The sequence below is a fragment of the Aricia agestis genome, chromosome Z (assembly GCF_905147365.1).
Source record: "Aricia agestis chromosome Z, ilAriAges1.1, whole genome shotgun sequence".
Taxonomy (NCBI): Eukaryota; Metazoa; Arthropoda; class Insecta; order Lepidoptera; family Lycaenidae; genus Aricia; species Aricia agestis.
This window is the reverse complement of record NC_056428.1, coordinates 5593105-5618538: the sequence shown is the minus strand read 5'-3', so window position 1 is coordinate 5618538 and position 25434 is coordinate 5593105. Positions and strand designations below refer to the sequence as shown.

Genomic DNA, 25434 nt, shown 5'->3' with positions numbered 1-25434 from the left:
GTGAAGGAGTGCATCGAGCTAATATTATTTTGAAATTATGCTTTTATCATACATTTTTTTAACAAATACAACATTACACACACTACAACACACACCTAGGAAAATGACAGATTTTTGAGTGACGAGCCTATACATACGAATTTATACTCTTTTATTTATGGTTGAAGACTGTTGACAACAAGTTGACAAATTGATAATGGATTATAGTTTTTTTTATTGAATCTAAGATACTATTACACAATGCTTACACGGCCAGTTTGAAATCAGCTAACTCCCAAAGACCAGAGTTGAAAAAAAAATGATAAAGTCAATATTATTTTTTACAAAATATAGGTAGTCCGTAGTAGTCTTAATGTCGTTGAAACTAAGGTCGAATTTCGACCATTAGGCGATCTCTAGTATTAATTATTACTTGGTACTAATCCAAATCGGAAAATGAAAAAAAAATCCCATTTTCCGATGTGGATTGAACGGCTTGCTTTTGACTTTTCTCGTAATATAGGTTATAGGTACTTATCCTTTTTTGGTAGCACTGGCTAATGCTGTTGATCCTCATAGGAGTTACAGAATCAAACAAACTAAGACACCATTTTCAATAAGGACTAATAAGGACTAAAATGTTAATAATATTATGATCTCACTGTTATAATGACAAAGACAGTTTTGTGACTAAAGACTACAACTGTGATATTTAGATGATAGTGAAATGGGCGTAAATGCAAAGCAACTTAAAATTATACTGATAATAATATGTCAGTGACAGAAGGAATATAACGTTACACTAACCTAAATTAATATGCTGTCTTTTACTAGACATTTTACAAGACTTTTTAGTTTTATTTTTGGGCCTTATGTAGTCTTGTAGACATGCCTGCATGCTCATTTCTAGTCCCATGCTGAGACGCTTTATTATTCATCCGGCAGTACTAGAAGCTTCAGGCAAACCTAAACTAAAACCGAATCTTGAAACCCTTACAATATCTGAAGTATTGCACCTGACTGGATCTACATAAAGTTTTAAACTTGGAAGTTTGTGGAAACAGGATCGAGTTCAAATAGTAGAGTTTGAGATCTGGCGAGACTCCAACCGACAATCTATTAACAATAGTCCGTTCTCTGTTACTGCATTAGGAAACGTAAATAGGAACTTGTTAATACTAACTTCACGCATATTCGCTTCTGCAGCTCCTTTATAGTTTGCGTCGTCATTGGCAATTTCGAAATTGAGCAACGGTGTTTCGGTTTGAGGATATAGGGAAGACCCGTAGATGCATAATATTATAAAAATTGATGTAGTTATATAGTAGACTTGGATTAAAGGTACTTAATAATAAATGAGGACCTAATACTTCAGTGCCTTGAGTTGTCAGATCGAAATAACGCTCCCAATTCTGATAAAACGGAAGATAAAACACGAGATCCTGAAATATTATGTATTTTCTGAGAAAGTCATGCATAGGCAGATGTTGAAATAACGTAATTTGTTCGTGTTTTGTCAACCCCAGCTAATCTTTAAACGGTATTCCTCCAAATAAAAAAGGTCCGCTATAATAATTGACCTATGAATGCACATATCAGCAGGCTTAGCATGGTCAACAACGAAACGGTTTCTTTCTACGGGAGAATAGACAAAGAGACAGTTAAAGGAAATCCGCCAATTTGTCACTAAAGTCTGTCAGTATGTCCACTGTCCATTGTTTTTTCGTTCATACTGTTGGTTTGGTGGTATGTCGGAGCCTCTATTGCGTACGCTGCGGTACTGCAATGTAACGTAACAAAATTGCTTCGTTCAAACGAATTACAAAATTAAGTTTACTTCTTTCATGTTCATACTTTCAGTGTACGGACGTATTCGTTAATTACCAGCAAATATGTGCCTACAAACAGGTTGGAAGTTTTCCCATCAGTCGCGAACGTGAAATGCCCGCGGTAGTCCACTGCTCCAACACTGCAAACTTTTTTAATATAATATCCAACTCATAGAAATAATTGATACAACGTTTTCTAGAACAGTCACGAATTGAATTTTCTTTTCGGGAACACAAGATAGTTTAACATTTTAGCAATTTACTTCATTGCATTTTAACGGGAATCGGCCTACCTTAGATTCTAACCACTGCAACTTTCAAGTTATAATAATTATTATTAGATATAGCTGTTTAAATAAGTATGTGTAAGATCTTTGTTATATAGTTAATGGAAGCAGGCGTTACTTTGCGGAAATCCATAGTTTAAATTTAGTTTGTTATTATTTTTAGCAATATTCCGCGAAAACAACTTCCACCTTTAAGTAAATGAGTGAGTGTACGCATAGGCATGCGTACAGCACCTCCCTCCTCCCACACTGCCTATACGTACACTCGCATGCAAGAACTTGCAAACACCACCACCACACAAGCTATGTTGGCAAATCCGTGCAAGGCCCCTCACCACCATGCAGGTTGAAAACCTCGACGCGCATTTCGCCCCAACACCGGAGCATCCTCAGGATGTGGACTCTATGAACAACGTCCGTTAAGTCCGTCCGTTCTTTGATATATTGTATTCTGGCACTCGTGACTAGTTTTTAACACTATACTTTTTCTACATAATATGTAACAATATGTGTTCATACAATGCTTAAATTATTGCCTTGTCTTTGATAAAAATCCGTTCAGTACCTACTTGTTGTCTGAAGAAGTAACAAAAAACAATTACAAACCTTTAAAAATTTTGATATCAAGCAGAATGTAACATCCAACAAGACATATCTAGTTTTTGCATATCAGTGGTCCGCCTGCGACATAATTTGGGTCTCATTCAACTTGTCTGTGCCGAAATCCTCAATGACTAACTTTGTACATTATTTCTTGCTATTACTTAAAACCATTCATCTGGGTTGCAATTCAAAGTGAATAAATTCAGTATTACCACAGGACATCTATTCTTATATTTTGTATCTCGGAATGATTGGCTGTATATATATGTATGAGTGCCTGTGCGATATCATGTTGTGTTCGTTTTCAGGGCATGCAAAGTGTGTGCATTGACGGTACGTCCATATAAATCATCAATTTTTGACATAATATTTTCAACTACCATCGTTGTTCCAATTATTATTGTACTGAAAAAAAGTAATATTATTATGAGTCACATCTGCGTGTGCATACGATTATAATAATTATTATAATTATTATCGACTGTGTAATTTATATTTCAGCATAATCGCAACAACTAACCGGTTTTTTTGACAATTTTACCGTCATGGTAAAATTGTCAAAAAAACCGGCCAAGTGCAAGTTGGACTCGCCCTTGCAGGGTTCCGCAGCAGCAATAAGGTTTGTTTTTATGAAATTAAGAGGTTTTTGAATTATTTTCATATTTCAGTTGATTTAATGAAAGTTAAATTAAGCTGGTTTACCATTTATGACGTATAAAAAAAACTACTGGCTAGACCTCGCTCGAACCAATTTTCGTTGGTAGTTTTTATAGTAATGTACATCATATATTTTTTTAGACTTATCATGCCCCTTTTTAGAAGTAAGAGGGGGGACACACATTTTATCACTTTGGAAGAGTCTCTCTCGCAAACTATTCAGGTTAGAAAAAAATGATATGAGAAACCTTAATATAATTTTTGAAGACCTATCCATAGATATCCCACACGCATAGCTTAGATGTTTTTTTTTTGTTTCAGTTGTATCTATGGCACCCCTAAAATTTTTGATAATTTTTTCATTTTTGTATCAAAATCTTAAAGAACCGCTTTAAGATTTTGATACAAAAATGGACTACATCTACTTACCAAGTTTCAATAGTATAGATCTTATAGTTTCGGAGATAAGTGGCTGTGACATATGGATAGACAGACAGACAGCCATCCATTTTTTGCCATTTGGCTACGGAACCCTAAAAATGGATGGACTTACGTTCCATTAAAGCTCTAATTACAATCGATTCACACAATAAAAATAGAAAAATAGAAATTTTTACTATAGAGTCTGAATGGACCATACTGTTTGAGATTGCTGCTATATAAAATTAACCGAACTCGAACTAAGAATTTCTTCAATGACCACCAATATTTCATACTAACTCTTGATACATAAAACAAATTGCCACAGTTCAAAACAGTGCAGTAGATCAATCTACATTCGTGTACGAGGCATTACGGTGCGCGGTTGGCTCGCCTCCAACACCCGGCCGCGCACAAAAACCAGTTATTTTTTGCTGGTGATTAGCAGCCCACAGTAAATCCGCCCAGGTACTGACAGACTGGTATATGAGCAGGGCAGATACAGTAGACGTTGCATAAATATATTACTTAAGTGTTTTTACGTACACGAAAGGTTCTTGGCACCGGAGTTTTCGAGTTTGTATTCTTACAGCCCTGCCAGGCTTTTTTGTGTGTTATCAAAGCCTGACTGCCATCTTGTAAATCGTCACAATGACGGTCTCCGTCATCGTCAGTTTGAGGCCAAAATCTCATTTTCACCTGGTGTCATTTATTTGAAGGCTTTTCACCAAAGACTTCATTAAATATCTTCCAAATGCCACACGATCCTTTTAGATCTGGAGACTCTATATGAATCTCAAGCTGTAATGTCGGTCAAAATTTATTGTTGGAGATACCACTATGAAATTGTTATGAATGAAATGCCAAAACGAGCCACGACAGGTACGTCACATACCTTGAAAATGTCTTCATTGGAAAAATGTGTTTCTTTCAAATGAAATTATCAAGAGCATAATATTACAACAAGAGACAAGATAGGGCTTATATAACTAAAATATTAAGGAAGAATAGGAAAAATCGATTATGTTAAGACCAATATAAATTAAAGTTTACTTTGGACCAATAAAAAATATTTTTCTCAAACTACGCATCTCGAAGTAACTCAATAAAGTTCACGTAGCTGGTTAACATTTCATACAAGATTTTATTGCAGATTCATACACATTCAAAGACCATTCCTCGGCGGATATTACAGCATCATTCAATGGCGTCGCACTGCGCACTGAAATATGGCGGACACTGGAATACCATTCCTTGCAATTGCTGCATCTTATATCTGCTACCGTTGAACGTTCGATCTGAGGAAATAATTCTGTTGTGTGAATTTGATGCTTACACTTATTTGAGAAATATTAAATAATTTAGGTCTCAAAAATAATAAATTTATTTATTAGTTTTGGAAAACCAACTGCTTATGTTTATAATAAAATAGAACTTATAGAAGGTTTCCTAACGTTTTGTTTATGTATTTCTTTAAGTACTGATAAAACAGTTTTGGGTGCTTACTGCTAACGAATGTTTTTGCGGAGCAAATTTTTTGTTAAATTTAGGCACTTACAGAAACTTGAACCTTAAATCATAGACTTACTAATTAATAACTCAGTTACTGAACTGAAAAAATGTTTTACACTTCTGCCTCTCTAGGGTCTGGTGATTCTCTGGTCAGGAAATGTTTAAAGCTTAAAAACTTGCTAGGGTATATGCTGCCTTTTTGAAAACAAATCTGCGTGAGACTAAAGTCACATTCGAAAAAGCGGGAAAACACATCGAGCACGTTTACCAAATCTGTCAAATTCTCTTTCAAAAGCCTTAATTTACCGTACAAAAGTAGATTAGCTCACATCAGTAAGTCCACTGAAACGCTCCTAATGTGGTCCGGTCCTAATTTCCACACTAATGTTTATCCCGAATTCCACCCCTTTCAATGTTCACAATACGAGGTGATAAATTGCCCATTCGAGGTGCTCCTGACAGGTATTCAGTATTCGATTAGGAATTGTCTGATGATGTATGATGGGCGGATCCTTTTGTGAGATATGAATTCTATTTCAATATGTAAGTGAATAAGCCATCATTTTGTCAGATGTTTCATGCATTCTATTCCTGCTTCCCCTTTTTTGTTTCTTTTTTTATTTACCTTATCCTCATTTTTATCCTTCATCTATTTCTATATTTATGTTTGGTGAATCGGTTTGTTAGTTACCAAATGGTATACGACCTGGATTATTGGTCCAAACTTCGTATCTGCCGTAATAGACAACGTTCGCTTATCAATGTTTTGATCTATTGCCCGGCAGAATTTGTGAACATGGCTCCCGACTGCCGTCAGCTCGATACAGATTGTGGCATGGCAATAAATCGGCTGTACGTCAGAGGAAATCAAAATGTCGTCCGTTAAAAAATCTGCGAACGACCTGTCAGAGTCGTGGTGTAATTTAAGCTTGAAAGCAATATGTGCTGAAATATTTTGGTTTCATTGTTGTAGTTTTACAATTTATAAGTAACTTGATGGTTATTCGTAATGTTTGTCTAGTTGACGAGTATAACTACCCAATATCTGAACTACCTACAACGCACTTTTTCGGGATTTTGTGGGTCATCGTGATATTTGTACAAGATAGTGAAGAAAAGAAGATAATAAATTAAGTATCAATTTGTTTTCGATTTCATTCATTGTTTACAGTCTGTAACAATCACGGTTTTTTGATGGCAGAATATGAATTTCCATTTTGGTGTAAAATGTAAAAATAAATTATAAACAAAAAACTTAAAAAAAAAAAGCTTTTATTTAAATAGTCTAAGAATAAAATAAATTTCTCCTTAAAAATGTTAACTTTTATGTTAAAATCCTCAATGTATTATACAATTTGAATAATATTAATAAAAGCTTGTCGCGCGACTGTCGAGAGACTTAACAATCTATCAGTACTTGCTAAATTTATTAAAATAAAAATATAATATCAATTTGCTCAGTCATATTGGTACTACATCTACATTTGTAGTTTATTTACAAATCGCGCGACAAGCTTTTATTATCATGCAAATTGTATAATACATTGAGGATTTTAACATAAAAGTTAAAATTTTTAAGTAGAAATTTATTTTATTCTTTTTAGACTATTTAAATAAAAGCTTTTTTTCAAAAAGTTTTTTGTTTATAATTTATTTTTTGTTTTTAGTTATCTCTGGCTAGACTTCTTAGTCTGTTTGATAGTACATAATTTGTTTTGTTTCAAGAATTTGTTAAAATCTGATCAACTTAAGTCCTTAAGAAATCGTACTCGACTTTGACTAGTGAAAAATCTATATTTAGCGAGTTGTTCTATTCCGTTTATTATTATATATTATATTTATATACTAAAAAGTTAAATTTCATTTAACAAAAGTGACCGGCTTCAACCGGGCATTTTCTGAAACCCGGCTGGATTTGACTTAAAGTCACGTCACGTTATTTCACGTCACGTCGCGACTCACGTGACGTCACGTAAAATCACGACACATACCTTCACGTCACGACACGACACGACACGACACGACATGACACGACTTGACTCTTGACATTCGTTTTCGAGTTACTCTCAAAAAGCCCTTTCATTTAATATCCATATTGTACGACTGCATAAAAACAGTAATTATTTCGCCATCTTGGATAAGCGTCCATATTGAACCTATGTAGAATGACATTACATTCGTTTTCGAGTTACTCTCAAAAAGCCCTTTCATTTAATATCCATATTGTAGAACTGCATTGAAAATAACTATTTCGCCATCTTGGATTGTCGGCCATATTGGATTTAGAGTGATGCCACATACCATATCGTGTATTGTCATCCAAACTAAACGTGTGTGGCGGTACCCATAATTCGCCTAACATTCCTGCATCGCGCTATCGAAGGTTCGGAGAACGGCAAGATAATATACAACGTCTGAAATGACGTCAGTGGGCTTCGGCCTGACCGAGCATGCTATCTCGCTCGGTCGGAAGATCTTCCTTTTCGTGCGCCACTAACAACGTTAAATTGGTGACCACCGACAAGAACACGCATCCTTCTGGACATCAATCATCATCAACACTCCCCGCCCCTCCGCACCACGTCAGCAGACATCAAGCATAACCGGGCCGCCTCGACCATAAGCCGCGTTGGAGGTCCGCGCCGGTCGAACCCTCGTCTGGCTTGAACGGGGCAGCCATAGGCTACAACGACCGGTCAGCAAGCAGAGCACGGGGTCCCTCTCCTGGTCATTGCACGCGTAGCTTCGGCCCACACCTGACAACACAAGCGCATCGAAGAATACCACAGGTCTTCGGGGGGGAGTGATGTGGCGGTACCCATAATTCGCCTAACATTCCTGCATCGCGCTATCGAAGGTTCGGAGAACGGCAAGATAATATACAACGTCTGAAATGACGTCAGTGGGCTTCGGCCTGACCGAGCATGCTATCTCGCTCGGTCGGAAGATCTTCCTTTTCGTGCGCCACTAACAACGTTAAACGTGTATGCAAAATTTCAGCTCAATCGGTTAAATATATCTGCTTCCAAATTGAGTTCCAAGATTTCACCCGAACATACATACTTACATACATACAGAGCAAGTTAAATAAAAGCTTGTAAAAATATTTCGTTTCGTAAATATTTCGTCTCTTTTTCGTAATTTCTTCCTTCACTTTATTTTTTTGCTATACTTACACCTTCAAAATACATTATAATAAAAATTCAAAGACTACATAAACCCGTAATTTGACGAAAACATTTTAATGGTGATATAAGATCCGGTACGAACGTAAAACGATATCGCTTTATAAATACGAGGCTATTTTTCTAAATCGTATCGTCGTAGATAATATCGTCTGTGTCATAAATGCTGAAGAGTATTTTGTCTTATCGCCAAGATTGAGGATATTGGGTCGAACTTTGATGGATAGCTTCGGGTAAATATGTCCCATAACTGCTTGTAGAGCCGAACATGTTTAACTTTTTCATGCAGCAAGATCATCTTCATTTATTATCGAATAGAAGTCGTTCTCTGAATGGCAATCGTTTCTATGACCTATTCCCTTTTTATTTGTCGTCATGAAAAGTAACGACTCCATAAAACAGAGTCTTCTACTTGCATTTGAGGTCTTAGGTGTTGGTTCTTGTAGGATTTTTACACCATAATAATTTTAATTATAAAATGATGTCAACCGAAGCTTTTTGTATATATGGAATATGGACGCTTCCTACCACGTTAGTCTGGGCCCGTGGTAAGGTCGGACTTGTTTTTCGGGTACCAGACAAAAGAAATGTATTTAGTACTTTTATACGAAACATAATATTCCGGATTTTTTATTATAATAATATCATACACAATACACATTCACATCCCAGGAACATTGAAAACTTTCGGCGGAATTTTACCCACGACCCCGGGGCTTCAGCCGCCACACGCTCGTCGTTCAACCATTTAGCCACAGAGATCGACACATACTGGAATAGAAATCGAAATCACAGAGGCATTAAAACTGAAATAGGCAAGACAGGCTCATTTAAATAACGGCAAGGGCTCATCTGAATAACGAGTATTATTAGCCCAGATTCATAAAATCAATTACCAACTAAATACATTAATTTAATCATTGTTACGATCTCTAATTAAAATGATACTGCGAAATCTTGCTCTTAAATTAAATTAAATTTTCTAATATTAGATGTTTGCCGGACGTTCAAGATTTGTAATAATTTTAATAATATGAACTAATTACCTTTATCGTCGTAGAAACAAGGGTTTGCGGAGTTAATTGAATCTTGTATTTTATAATGATTGTTATTATGCTACTAAGCTTAGAGATACAATGTAATTTAGCACGTAATATTCTGAGTATTTTCTTGCTTGATTCAATAATGGGTCTTAGTAATAGGGTCCCGATTTTACCCTTTGGGTATGGAACCCTAAAAAGACAGTTTTCAAATTTTTTTAGTTACCACGGAGATCCACCCAATTTTGTTAGTTACCCACTTTATGTCTTCATTTGTCTCCCTCTGATCTATATTTATTTGAAATTCCCAAAGCAATCCTTGACAGGAAATTGCTCCGGTAATATTCTTCTAATATTCATAATATCTTATATTTAGTAATTTACCATCCCCTAAATCTCCTACTTTTGAGCTTACGTGGAATCAATTAGACTTAACTTTTACATGGAGATTACCAGCTTATATCGACGAAGTTCGTGCATCGCCAGTTTCAAAACTTTGCCCTTTAGGGTCAGGTCAGACTGCAATGTGACGCGTAGATGCCGTGAGATGCATTTCTAATGGGTAAGCGCCCGAGCGTCATGACTTTTCCCATACAAATGTAAAATAGCCATTAGTGCTTTTTTACAGTGAACTCTATATAGGGGACCCATAAACACAGTAAAGTATTATGACTTGTTTTGTTACATATTGACCGACTTCCGACGAGACGTCATGTAAATGGACTAAGCATAACCAAATGCCTAGCCTATGAATAAAGTTCCCTGATAGTATATATTTTTATTTAATCTGATAGTTGCTGTATATAGAGCGCTTTACATGACATTGACGCATTTGTACCTAAGTGAACAATTTTACGCCGCTTCTGAGTGATTTTCATCACCTCGTCGAGCGGCAACTGCGTTGATATTACTTCAAGCTTTAACATTTTAAAAGAAGAAAAGGACCATCAAACGCTCTTGTATCAGGTAAAAAGTGTTTCAGTTTTGTTGTTAAAAATCATGTGCCACCTGTGATGAAGAATGAGTATATTCCCTCTCGTAAAAAACTTAAACGGATAATCTTATATTGTGTATAGCAGCAATCCATACTATATACCAGTTTTCCATACTATCCATACTATTTCCCAAAGTGGACGATAATGCCCGCTTGTGGGCGCTGGGGCCGTGTGGCCAGAAAAAAATGGGGGCGTTGTGTACAAGCTTAGGGGGTGATTTATTTCATCTGAATGCATTTTAAATTGAAACAACGCTAAAACATTATTTGTTCTCAAAGTGAGCAGTAGACAAAACAAGTTTGGAAACCGCTGCTATATACTATAGTATAATATAAATGCAAAAGTTTGTCCGTCTATCTGTCTGTTACCTCTTCATGCCCAAACTGCCGAACCGACTTTGCTGAAATTTGGCATGAAGAATAATAGCTCCCCACACCGGTTTCGGTGACGATGGCCGGTTTCATTGAAACCAGGCCAGCTACGCAGTGCTAGTGTTAAAGCTATCATCATTACATGACGACCTCTGTGGCTCAGTTAGTGGGCTGTTGGTAGCTCAAGCCGGGGGTCGCGGGTTCGAATCCCGCCGACGGAACAAAAAGTTTTCAAAGTTCCTGGGTTATGAATGTGTATTGAATATGTGTATAATGTAAGAAAAATCTTAAATATATGTATAGTATGAAAGTATTAAATATATTTCCGTTGTATGGTATGGTAGGTACTTACCACGGGGCCAGACTGACGTGGTGTGAAGCGTCCATAGATATTAATACTTCGATCACAGTTTCCAGGAAATGCTATTGTATTCTATTGTTGTCACGATCACCGGTGCTCTTATGGGACTTAAAGAATTATCATAATTACATTTATTTTCAAAACATTCAATTTAATAGTTAATACCCATGCAGACTAAACGAAATACCATCCTATGGAACGATAATGTTCATACATTGGGCCGTTCAAAAATTACTCAAGCCACTGCTATAACTGACCCGAGTATGATAAATAACTATACTGTACTCGGCGAAACATGGCGGTAGCGGTCATTGACCCTGTCAAAAAAATTGACATCTATATATATAAAACTCAAAGGTGACTGACAAACTCAAACTCAAACTCAAAATTTTTTATTCAGAATAAATTTTTTCAAATATTCTCTGAACGTCGGGGCTACACAGATACCTACCACCGGTTCGGGAACTAACCCGGCGAGAAGAACCGGCATAAGAAACTCGCACGGGGCCATCTTTTTCTAAAAAGATGGAAAATTACAAAAAATATATTATAAAATAACAGCAGTGTGACTAAATAAAATAGAACGAGTGTACAATTATTATACATAATATTATATAGAAACAGCTCTGCAAGGGGCGACCTTATTCCCATGGTGTACTATCATTCATGAAATCAGTAACTTTATAGTACGCTTTGGTATACAAACGTTCTTTAACAACTTTTTTAAATCTATTAATTGAGAGATTTTGAACGATTTCTGGACCTTTAAGAGAATTTTTGACTTTAGTAAGTCTAGTCACCGGAATTTCAAGCTTATGTTTATTACGAGTATTTCTCCCATGGGTGTCACATTTTTTCGTGAATTGATATATATTCTTTTTAACATAATATAATACATGACACGGTGATCTATCAACGCACAGCCTAAACCACTGGACCGATCGGGCTGGAATTTGGCATGCAGGTAGATATTATGACGTAGGCATTCGCTAAGAAAGGATTTTGATCAATTCCACCTCCAAGGGGTTAAAATAGGGGATGAAAGTTTGTATATAATAATACTTCTTAACGCGAGCGAAGCCGCGGGTAAAAGCTCGTTTTCTATATAAAGCCGCGATTGACAACATCTGACACTTCATTGTCAATCACGGTTTATATAGATAATGACAAGCTTTTAACAGGGAGTCAATGACCGCTACCGCCATGTTTTGCCGAGTACGGTATAAAATTACGCCATGGTGCCTTCCTTGGTGGGCTTATAGGGGAACCATTTTTGACTCGCATATAGACTTCCATAGTATTGTATTACGATGTGTCGAAAGTACCTTTCATTAACATTGTTTAACCAAACTTGCTCAATTTATTCGAAATACCAATACTATTATGAACTTTGAGCCATGTTAATTATACGAATAAGTTGAAACGGGCTTTGTACATCATAAACTATTCACCGAACACTTATAAACTGTTTACCTTGTAAATAACTTCGGGCTGGGGGCTTTAAATAAATTTCATTTCCATTAATATTCATTGGATATGATCTTAAAATTTTCACCGTTTTCGGTTGGGATTTTGTAATTCTACCATTGTTTTAAACATAGTCTTCGTGTTTTACATAATTAGATAAAGGGTGCAAATAACAATGAATTTCGCTGGTCAATTTAGAACGTGTTTTTATTTCATATCAGTTCAACAGGTTTGGCCCACCACACATCCACTGTATCTCCTCAGTCGCCAGGATAAAGGTGGGTTTCCACGGTCCACCGGAGATGAGCTAAGCTGTGTTGCGAGGAATGTGTTTTACAAATGAAGCGTTTCTAACTAATATATAAAAATAAGTCGGGTTTTCTTTCCTGACGCTATAACTCCAGAACGCACGAACCGATTTCCATGGATTTGCATTCGTTGGAAAGGTGTCGGGCTCCGTGAGGTCTATAGAAAAAAAAATCCGAAAATTCTTCAAGAGAAAAGCAAGAAAACAGGGAAAATCATTTTATGGCAAAACAATGTTTGTCGTCACAGCTAGTAGGTTTTTAAAAACACAATCCTTGCAACGCAGCTTAGCTTCGCTTTCTCTCTGGTGGAAACGCAGCCTGACAGCGGTATCGAAGCACGAAATTCCTTCGTTATGATCTCAGGGTCATTCTTAAGCTGATTTGGGACCCACAACGAAATTAATCAGAATAATTATTCTTCTGATTACTTCACTTTCGATCTAAACCTTTCTTACTTTAAGATTCTGTGTATCTAGTATCTAGCGCTTTTTAAGTCCTAGATTTTTCCAATTTGAGAGAAATATGCTAAGTTAGTGAAAGTAGAAAAATGTTTGCTGCTCTGTAACTTATCCATACTTTCATTAAGTAAGTATAAGTAGGTATTTCAAATGTTTGTGAACAGCTTTCATGGATGAAAATAATAATATAAACAAGAAAATTCCGTTGCGCCAAAATTCGTTTATCGCACGGGAACCGTACATTTTTCCGGGATAAAAAGTATCCTATGTCCTTTCCCGAGTCTCAAAGTATATCCATACCAATTTTCAGCTAAATCGGTTCAGCAGTTTGGGCGTGAAACAGACAGACAGAAGGACAGGCAGGCGGACGGACTCTTTCGAATTTATAATATTAGTATGGAAGTATGGAATAAATGAATTATAATTTGATCGCGTGAAATGCAACAAAAAGTATAAAATTATTTACTAGCAAACATGTCAGCATCAGAATTCAGAAACTTCGCCATCAAATCAATCTCGTTAAACCCATTAACAAAGATTCATGGGGCCAAAACTTCCACGTTAAATCGACAATTACAGCAATTTCTGACCCCCATTAGACAAGATGGGAGTTTCCGACTTCAATCTTCCTCGGCTATGAATTGATGAATTGCTAATCGTTAAATTACTTAGCTATTTAACTAGTTACTTAAGGTGACGCCGCGTTAAATTAAAAAACCGTGTTGGAAATGTTTTAGATCCGGCCCGGCCTCTCGTAGTAAACAAAAAATGGAAAGGGCGTAAGGGACAAAATGGTTTTGTCGTGTAATTTAAAAACCATAAACATATTTCATTAATATAAGCAATGGTCAAATTAAAGTGTATGCTTGAACCAATCTGTGTACAAATTTTGGAAGCTTAAATCACTCTCCTCTGTTAGCAAAATTAGAAGCCTTTTTTTACACATGTCTTTTTGATTGAATATTCTGTGTTATAAAAGTTGACTAATCGTATTATGCTATGGGTAATTCAAAGACAAAGACATGATGAATACTAACAATGAACTTTAATTTCTTAGCTTTAGTCATTGCTAAGAAAAATCAATACACACCGCTACAGCCAAATTATTAAGGCGTGGCCTTAAAAGTAATATTTACTTTCAGAACAATAAATTTTAAAGTGGGTATGTCAGTCCGTCAGTCACTGAAGTTTTATTTTTTGAAATTTGTTACATATATGTGAAAACACATTTTATCTCAAAAAAGGAAATAGAATAGCTTTTATAGTAGATAAATCTACGAATCCAGCGCAATCGAGAGCTGTAGCCAAAACAAATCCAGCCAAACAAATTCAGAATTCGTTGACATCGAGGCAAACAACGTCTAGTTAATTTATAAGTATCAAAATAGGTTTATTTTACGGCGTTACAATATTCTTCGCTAGGCAATTCATTCTAGAATTCTTAAGTCCTTTCATCTTTTTCTTCTGGTAACAGTGTTTGTCGGTCTGCATGCCTCAGATGATTTATAGGTATCGAACAATCTGGGATTGGAACTGTTTGTCCGTCAGCCCGTCACCCGTGACAGGACCGTCGGATTTGATTAGTGACCGACATGCAGTTGTTATGAGAGAACACGTTTCAGCTATACCAACGTATGGTTTCGTCAAATACGCTCAGATCAATCCGGCATCAGACGTATTGATTTATCGGTCGTAACCTTAAGCGACCCTTTATCCGACATTATTATCGGTCCGATATCGTATCGAATATTGTAAAAATGGTCAATCTCGCTTCTGAGCACTAAATATACTTTGGAAACTTAACAAAAAGATAATAATTAATAGATGATGATGAAAAAACTTTGTTTTCAACACTACACTCCAGTCGACGGATCGGACAAGGGCCGTTCGTCTGTAAGAAGCTTAAGCCAAATAAAACATTTAATAAATAAATAAAATTATAAGTCTTACTTTCTGTAGACAACCTTGGCTAAGCAAATTTGTTTTGCTTAGCCAAGGTTGTCTACAGAAATGTCGTAATTTTTCCCTAAAAATTTTACTTACTAACACCCAATATATTGCTTAAATTAATAAGTGAAGGAGCCTCTACAACAACTAAAAGCCTTTGTTGTCTTTAGTAGTAGTTAATTGAAGAATAATATATTTAATAAAATGAAATAAAATGCCTTTATTTTTTATCATCAAAAGCGTGTTTTACCCATAAAGTGAGCATAAAGGTAATATTACCCATCGGAATAGTGAAACAATCCCGAGCTATCAAACGTAACCAAAATTGATTTAGATCTGTGTATACAGTTATGTTTACGTGTGCGTGTTAGTGATGTACTGTATACATCTTGTAATTCGACAAAATACCGATCATGGTATAATAATTGTAAGATTGTAATAAAAATAATAAAATAGGATAAAATAAAACTGCATAGAATAATAATAATATTGTAATTTTGGAGAAAAATATTACTTTTATCATTAAACATTTTTGTAGCAAAAAAACAAAAGATATACATACTTATAAATAACTCATTTATTTATTCATGCTAATATTATAAATGTGAAAGTAACTCTGTCTGTCTATCAGTCTGTCTTTCACGGCTCTACCCCTGAAATAGCAGCTGCTATTTCTTAGAAGTCACGTACAGACTACAGTCATGTAAGCGACTTTTAATTAGTATCCTACCTACTCCAAAAATGTGCCATCGTTATACTTTATAAAATCATTGACCTTTTAGGATAACTATAGGATTTGGCACACAAACTTTCTATGACTACTTTTGTAAATTTATTAATGGAAAGATTTTGAACGTTTTCTGGGATGTTATCGTAAAGGCGTATATATTGACCCGTAAAAGATTTACTGACTTTACTAAGTCTGATCACCGGCAAATCTAGCTTGCGCTTATTTCTGGTGTTCCTACAGTGAATGTCACTTTTAGCTTTTAATTTACTTACATTGACATCTAAAAGATTTACTGACTTTACTAAGTCTGATCACCGGCAAATCTAGCTTGTGCTTATTTCTGGTGTTCCTACAGTGAATTTAGCTTTAAATTTACTTATTTTATCCTGTAACTTAGTGCATTTAGATATAAGCTTCTTTTCTTTTGATATAAATTCTAGTTGAAAGGAGGTCGATGGTGAAGACAGTTGTAGCAGCGTTGGCGAGGACGTAGAATGCGATGACGACGGTATACATATTGTGGCTAACTCTGGTGGTACAATGTCTCTGTAAACGTAGGATGACACAGTGCGCCTAGGCTTTATCTTGATCTATAACAAAAAAATGGCTGTTATTGCTACTTACTACTATATCATACCTTTTTTATTTTAAATCAATATGCAGATACACAATATAAAAACAGTCAAACTAAAAAACTTTTCTAAAATTTTAAACGATTTTTGTTTTGTAAAACCATAACTATGATTCATGGCATAGTACAATATAAGGCAAACAAATCGGTTCGTTTATTCATACAAATATTTATGATGTGTGGAAGAATATCTAGCTTATTTACTGACGATGCCCTACACCGAGCTGATCTTCTATTGAAGGAATGATCTGATACCTGATCTAGTGAATATGCCATACCCATTTTGTATGTAGAAAGACATTACATCTGTGGAAATTTCAGAAGTCTATTACTATAGCGGTTCTCGAGATACAGCCTGGAGACCCGAGACAGACAGACGGACAGACGGACAGATGGACAGATGGACAGACGGACGGACGGACGGACAGACGGACAGGCAACAAAGTCTTAGTAGTAGGGTCCCGTTTTTACCCTTTGGGTGCGGAACTCTACAAACGATAAATTATGTATGAAAGTATATTAATATAAATTAATAATAAAGTACGGATCAGTTACGTTATCAATTATCATGTCAACATTCCTAGATAATTAGTATAACTAAAAAAATATATTCATATCGATACTACTTATCGATAACCTGATGCAGCCCTAGTGTAAAATAGATGAAAATTGTTTACACAAAATATCCTTAAATTGTGCACCATGGCTAGTCAAGTTACGTTTTCCATATAAATAAACATATATAGAAGTGAATTATCAAAATCAATACCAATAACTCGTAGGGAATTGGCAAAAATAAACTTAAAATTGGGTCCTGTCGATAATTCACCTGTGAAATGAATATTTGTCCGGGTTTTTTCGATGTGTTGTAGCACAATCGGTGACCGAACAAGTTACCATATTGTTGCGAAAGCAACTTACTGAGAATTATTCACTTTAACACATAAAATCACTATTTTTCTGAGAGCCCAAATTGACTCCATGGTTTTACTGTTTTTAGAATTGTCCTTTTCAGAATAATTATCATATATTATAATAGTTACCATATTGTTGCGAAAGCAACTTACTGAAAATTATTCACTTTAACACATAAAATCACTATTTTTCTGAGAGCCCAAATTGACTCTATGGTTTTACCGTTTTTAGAATTGTCCTTTTCAGAATAATTATCATATATTATAATAGTTACCATATTGTTGCGAAAGCAACTTACTGAAAATTATTCACTTTAACACATAAAATCACTATTTTTCTGAGAGCCCAAATTGACTCTATGGTTTTACCGTTTTTAGAATTGTCCTTTTCAGAATAATTATCATATATTATAATAGTTACCATATTGTTGCGAAAGCAACTTACTGAAAATTATTCACTTTAACACATAAAATCACTATTTTTCTGAGAGCCCAAATTGACTCTATGGTTTTACCGTTTTTAGAATTGTCCTTTTCAGAATAATTAATAGCAATTCGTAAAAATTTATAGTCAAAGTGGATTTTCGTTCTCTTATTCCTTTCTTCTCACTTTTGATCTATTTAAAATTACTGTTAAATCTTGCTTCTCTGTCTTATTAACAGACTATTAAAAACTGCAGCAACTCCAAAAATTATGGGATAATATGTACAATATTTGCTTTCTAATAAACCCAATTAAACTGGTTTTAAAGCGTGCCAAGCAATTTCACATACAATATACTGTTTTTGAATGAGATTTGTTGAAATTCTATTTGCCACCGGGTGCCGTGATGTAGACGTCAGGTCTATCGTGTCCCTCATTATATTCAATATCTTTAATTTCATATGAAACATATCATAAAAGATGTTTACAGCTTAAAAAAGTCTCTCCTTTCCGAAGCCTTCTTAATAATATAACCCTACTTCTGACGAAGTCGGGTAAAAGCCTTCCAATTTCTCAGAAGTACCTCCATTCATTAAGGAAATTACGTCCATTATCCTCTACTACATAAATTATTGAATGCACCCTGTCACATTAGGTGTCCGTCTGTCACGTTGTCCTGTATTCCCTTGTCTTGTCTCACGTCACGTACCGGTAAGCCCTCCATAAACACGTCAGCTACATCTAGTTTACCTAGGATAGCTTAGGTCAAGCTAAATCATTCGCTAATAGCCAGCTGTTGCTACTACAACCGAGAGTCCTAAATTAGACTGGAAGAGATTCTAATGTCTACGCGATTTTTTTGTACGATTGCAAATAAATTTTTACCGAGTTAGCATATTTGGATAATTCTTCTTATATTATCTAGCATAGACTCTACAATAATTGGTCCCATTATAACAGAATTGTAGACTATGGGTATGATGGGTTTTATTCGCCGAAGAAGTTACTTAGTTTTGAATGTAACTTCGCGTTAAACAAGTCAAAAGTTACAGTTACATTTGACTTCATCAAATCATGAATGATTTGCGCATACAATAAGAATGAAAAAGGTAATTATTTTATCAGTCCTACATGAGTGTAAGTAAGAGTGTAAGAGTCCTCCACTTACATAATTAAATCTACAGAAACACATATTATTATAGTTGAAAAGGGGAAGAGGGGATTTCGGGAGTAGCTCGAGCGTGTCAGGTTAAGCTTGCATAGGCTTCCGACATGTGTCTAGTTATTATGGTATAGAAATCAGATTTCTCAGGTGGTGGGTAAAAAAATGTTTTTTTTTTTTAATATTGAAGTGTCGGATCTGTCAGATTAAGATAGGGGATGTTTAGTATACCCCAAAGAAGCTTCCATATAAAGCACTGACGATTCAAAGGTTAGATAAGCCTGTAGGGCCATTTTAAAATATAAAAAATAAAGCTTCATATTTTCTTAACTAAGCTTCGCAGATATTGTATTTTGCTCTAAACTAAATAATTTCGACCTCTTTGTCTAAAATATATTTATATTTTACCTAAATTAGCAATTTTCTGAATATATTTTCTTTTTCAAAGCTTTAAAATGGCTCCAGTCTCTGAACCCACCGCTAAAACAAAAAACGCTCTTATTTTTTTTAACAGCTTTACCTAATGTACAAAACCTACTAGGTCTCCATGACGCTCGAGTGACTACAATAATAGCACCCTCCCCTCCTCTACTATTATACACTCTATTATTATTTTTAACAAAAATTAAAACCGACCTCCAACCGACCGGCTGCGCCCCCCGAGCCCCCCCCCCCCCTTCGGTATCCGTGGCTGAGTAGTTAAGTAAGACCCACTCATCACAGCCTTGAGATGCCTTAAAATTAATACTTCGTAAACATCAGAAAACAGATGATCTTATCTGAAGATTACGAAAATCTCAAATGCGAATTTCTTCTAAACGGAGAGTTTACTGGCGGTGGAAACGGTAAGTAGGAGTTTTTCTCACCCAAAACAATCCTCCTTAACCCATACAAAAAAAAAATACAAAATACAAAAATCTTTATTCACAAACTTAAAATACAATATAATAACAGTGTTTGAGACCCTTATAAGTAAATTACCTGTGTTAGGGGAATCTCGCTCTGCCGAAAACAATAAACTTGGGAAGTACCGTAAGTACCGTATATTAAGTGAGGCTAGTAATTATTACAAAGAGAAATATAGAGTTTACTCATGGACGTATTTAAAAAGTTTACATTTTTTTTTTAATTTATTCATTATAATTACTTACTAATATCTTAAAAGCTATTCGGGAAGCGAGCGCGTATGTGCTTCTGTTGTTGAAATGTGGGTGTGAGTGTTGTGTGTATGTATGTAGGTGATGTGCGTGTGTTTGTGTTGTGTGTGACAATGTTCGGTATAATATGTGGATGTAAATAAATAATAAGCCAAATTCATGCTGGGTAAAAACAATTTCATTTTAGATAAGGAAAACCTAACATAACCTAGTAAACAGTGCTTCCGTTTCGTCATAGCTTAAGTGGCGTGTAGTAGCCATTTATTTAGTGTCTGTTTCAATTTATATTTGCTTAAACCATAAATGTTCTGTTTTTTATTAATTAGGTTGTAAATGTGGGTGGATTGAGATGCATATTGTCTTGCAGCAAAGTTGGATCTTACTTTGACTTTATCGATATTTTTTTTATTTCTTCGCTGTGTTGCTTTGCTATTAATACTTATAATTTAATTGTTTATGGACTTTTAAGACTGTGTGTAAGGTATATAATTTTTTTAAAATGACCGAGTACGCTGCCTTGTGGAACCCATGTCACCTTAGCCAAATTTTTCTAAGTATTTTCGCCATACTAACAAGGGTCACATTTCGGCCTGTCATTCGACAGGGGTTGATTTTTGAGAAAAGTTTATCTGAGCTTTTTTGCTTTCCTTGACGCCCCCTATCGATTGGTATAATAATAAAAAGGGGTGGTCATAGGGGGTTGTATTTTTGTCGTCAAAATTTTTCTAAGTATTTTCGCCATACAAACGAGGTTCGTATATCGGCCTGTATCTGACCGGGGGTTGATTTTTGAGAAAAGTTTATTTGAGCTTTCTTACTCCCCTTGGCGCCCCCTATCGATTGGTATATTCAAAAGGGGTGGTTATAAGAGGTTGAATTTTTTCGTCCAAATTTTTTTAAGTATTTTCTCCGTGCTAACGAGGGTCACATTTCGGCCTGTCTTTCGACAGGGGTTGTTTTTTGAGAAAAGTTTATCTGAGCTTTTTTGCTCCCTTTGGCGCCCCCTATCGATTGGTATATTCAAAAAGGGTGGTTATAAGAAGTTAAAATTTTGACGAAAAATTTTTCTAAATATTTTTTCCATAGTGCCGTTTCCTTCAGTCCAACCCAAATGTGTGCCTTACGCTCTGAAGTAAAGGTTGAATTTGTTACTTATGTTCAATTTTGTGGTACTTGAAATATTATGTATTTTGAAACAGAATTATGAAACAACACTACGTGGGAGAGCCATACTTCGGCACGAATGGCCGGCCCATTCGTGCCGAAGTCTCTACCGGATAAATTCATTCAAACACGTTCTCACAGAAAACCAGCGTGAAACAGCGCTTGCGCTGTGTTTCGCCGAGTGAGTGAGTTTACCGGAGGCCCAATCCCCTAACCCCTACCCTATTCCCTTCCCTACCCTCAACTATTCCCTTCCCTTCCCTACCCTCCCCTATTACCCTACTCCCTCTTAAAAGGCCGGCAACGCACTTGCAGTTCTTCTGATGCTGCGAGTGTCCATGGGCGACGGAAGTTGCTTTCCATCAGGTGACCCGTTTGCTCGTTTGCCCCCTTATTTCATAAAAAAAAATAAGTATATTTTTTATATTAAAATCGCTTTGAAATATACCAAATAAATAAGGACATAACGTGATGACTGATGATATTTTATGGTGTTGTGTGTATATTGTATCCATATACAACCATGTGAGTTGTGACATTGGTGACCCTGACATGGTAGTGATGATGATGATGATGAATGTAATTTGGATAGTAGCATATGCTTTCAGTTCTTAAAACAACGCCTAAACCCCCAAACTTGTATCTATAAGGAATCCGGAGTTCTCTTAGTATCTTCGGAACCATAGTATACCTTGGTGCAAAATCTTGCGTTTTGGTAGCATATGCTTAGGATGCTTCTCATAAAACCTAAATCACCTTATGTTTCCATATAAATTTTGAGGAGTTCCCTCGATCACTTATGGATACCATCATCAGATCACCACTTTTGTGAAAATGGGACCAAATTGGAGTGAAACATAATATAACAAAGCAAAAATTTTGAAAATCGGTTCACAAACGGCGGAGTAGTGGTCGAACATACAAAAAAAAATATATCCACAGCCGAATATATAACCTCCTCGTTTTTTGGAAGTCGGTTAAAAATATGATCACTTTTAACACCCTGTGTATCTCGAATACGCAGTTGGCACGCCTAACACAACTCCTTGTTAAAATAGACCCCTAAATACCCCAGCATGAAGAAACATAACAAATTAACCCGTACCTTGTAACATGACAGAATATATGGCGCACTCGCTGTCACCGGACAAATACGGACAAGAATGACCGGGTATTTACGACCGCGGTCGCCAGCCGGGTTAATATCGCTGAAACTGGGGGTATATTTTTTGAGACATGAGTATTGTAGTAGGAATAACTTTATTGGTGAAGTAGGAATAAGAAATAATACTTGATGTGACCTGTAATTTTCTTGCACCAAAATAAAACAAATTGAAATTGATTTGAGTTTGAGCGTGATGAAGTAACAGACAAAGATACAAAATATGGAAATACAGACAGTATTTGTGTGTATGAGTGTATGATGTTGTTGTATAGGTATGGATATATAAAAAAGTTACGACTGTCATATTGTATACAAGACCTTAGACCTCTAAGCCATAATATTATGTCGCATTCATTGTACCTGAGTATTTCCACTATAACAACAACAAGTCGAGTTTTCATGAAAAATGGATTTTTTTGTTATGGACTGTGGACACCTAACTTGAAGGCTTATTCTAGACCTCGTTAACTTTACGTGTAATTACGTAATTAGTTACTAACTAATGTTAATTACAACTTACAGCATACCACATTCTACTCACGTCTTCTATAAACAATGGCACGCGCGCCGCCTCTTAAGTCTGTTTTGAGTTGTTTTGCCGGGAATGTAACCTCTATGCCAACTACACAAGGGCCACCTCAATGGAAGTCGGAGGTAAAATATTTGGGAATAGAACGTACCAAACCGGGTAGTAAAGAGTACCTGTAAACTATAGTTTATGGAACAATTATAGCCAGATATTTATTGGTGGTACACCGTGATTCTTAGAATGTGATAGTACTATGGTAAAGTCCACAAAAATTGGCAAAAGTAATAAAAAAGTTACAGGATGTATCATTAGGGCTATTTAAAACAGTATAAGCACGATTGTAAAATATGTATTTAAAACAGCAAAACTGATTGACTTTTAGATCAAGGCACAGATCATACTTTAATTTCGCAAACTTGTTTCTCTTATAATTCACTAATCTTTTTTTTCAAAATTCTACCCCTAAGGTAACTAAATAAGGAATATCTACTTCAAACAAGCGAAGCTGCTAGAAAAGTTGGTTGTACATTGTAAAATGTATATTTCATAATAAATTTAATAATATTATAATATTATGTGAGCCGTCTACGATACATTAATATTACTAACTTGAAATAAACTTTACCACAAAAACCAAGTAAGTATACAGTTTTACAAAAATAGAATAAAAATATATTTAAATTAACCCTAGAAAGATAATCATGTTGGGGGTAACGTTAAAGATATTCTTGCGCTTCTCGAGCGCACGACTTTTTTATGGTTTCTCTGACACCTGAAAAGCTTTTTATTCAAAACCAGCCTGCTTTAGTATACAGTTCATACTTATTAGAAGTAAATAAAATCTAAACATTTTTATAATTATTTATTTTACGAAAAATATAACACAAACTTTTAAACCTTTAATAAAAATTAACAAAAAATATCAGTCTTCTTTTAACAGTATATAATTTCTCTTTGTGAGATCGTAACAAGTATTGCTTATTGCGACTTAAAAATAACATAAAAATATAAAAAAAAAAATATCTTTGAGACTTATATTGGTACACTAAATGCAATCGACACACACATCTTTTTTGTGTTCGCCACAGATGCATTTCTTGCATTTCGTGCAAGTCATTTTTGACATCCGCCTTTTTTTAGATGTGCATAAGTCACAATATCGCCTTTTTTTTAGTTCCGGCTCACCTTCTCTATCTTCAGCTTCATTTCTAGCCAATTTTGGTAATGTAGCTTCTATAGCGGCTCGGGCAGATCGTTTAAGAGTAGGAATGAGCAATCTGCTATTCATCCAGGGCTCTGTGAGTTGAGTTTTCCTTTGAGTAAGTACCCTTTTGCTCGGTATAATAATTCGCGTGTCTTGTCTGGGTAAAGTGGCAACCGCAGGAACCTCAGGGAACCCAGGAGGTGAGGCATCAGTAATTTCATTTACTAATGTTGTACTTACATTTACAGATTCGCTAATAATTGACTCGTTACAAACTTCTTCTTCGTCACTCTGAACGTCATCCTCACTCAAATGATCCTCTTCTTCCTGATCACTATCCTCACCAGCAAACTGGATATCATCGCCACATTCCTCATACAACGCATTAGTTATTTCCTCCTCAGCCAAGTATCTTTTCTGTGCCATGATTTCCAAATCCTATAACACATAAATAACTGTAAAACATCATAGAAATAATTACGAATTAAACTTCATGAATGCCGGCGAAAGTTACACAAAAGATAATCATGCGCTTCTCGAGCGCAACACCTACCGAAAACAGCTAATCTAAAACACTTACCGGTGACACACGTACGCCCCGCTGTAGCACTTGGCGACCACTGAAATTACCTGCCACGACAGGATCGGGAGCGCGCTATTTAGAAAGAGACAACTGTATATGCATTTTGCGTGCGCCTCTGAGGCGCAGATTATCTTTCTAGGGTTAAACCTTTGTACCATAGTTGGGAATTAAATAAATATTACAATCGCAACAAAAAGGTACAATTTGGGTGTTGCGGTCGGACCAACGTCCATCGTTCACCATATTGTTGAATTAGTTATTTGCGGTCAAACAAATTGCCATTCGAACATGACGTGAAAGACACAAAAGGCCATTGTCAGAATTTTCACCCCGTGACGGACGAAAACGAAAC

The 25434-nt window shown here is 35.7% G+C and overlaps 1 long non-coding RNA gene across 1 annotated transcript; it reads left to right on the top strand.

The window, feature by feature from the left end:
• Nucleotides 1-2001: 2001 nt before the first annotated feature.
• LOC121738885 lies at nt 2002-17758 on the top strand. Its single transcript, XR_006037354.1, has 3 exons — nt 2002-2012; nt 13614-13624; nt 17706-17758. It is a non-coding gene; the product is annotated as an uncharacterized LOC121738885 (long non-coding RNA).
• Nucleotides 17759-25434: the final 7676 nt, after the last annotated feature.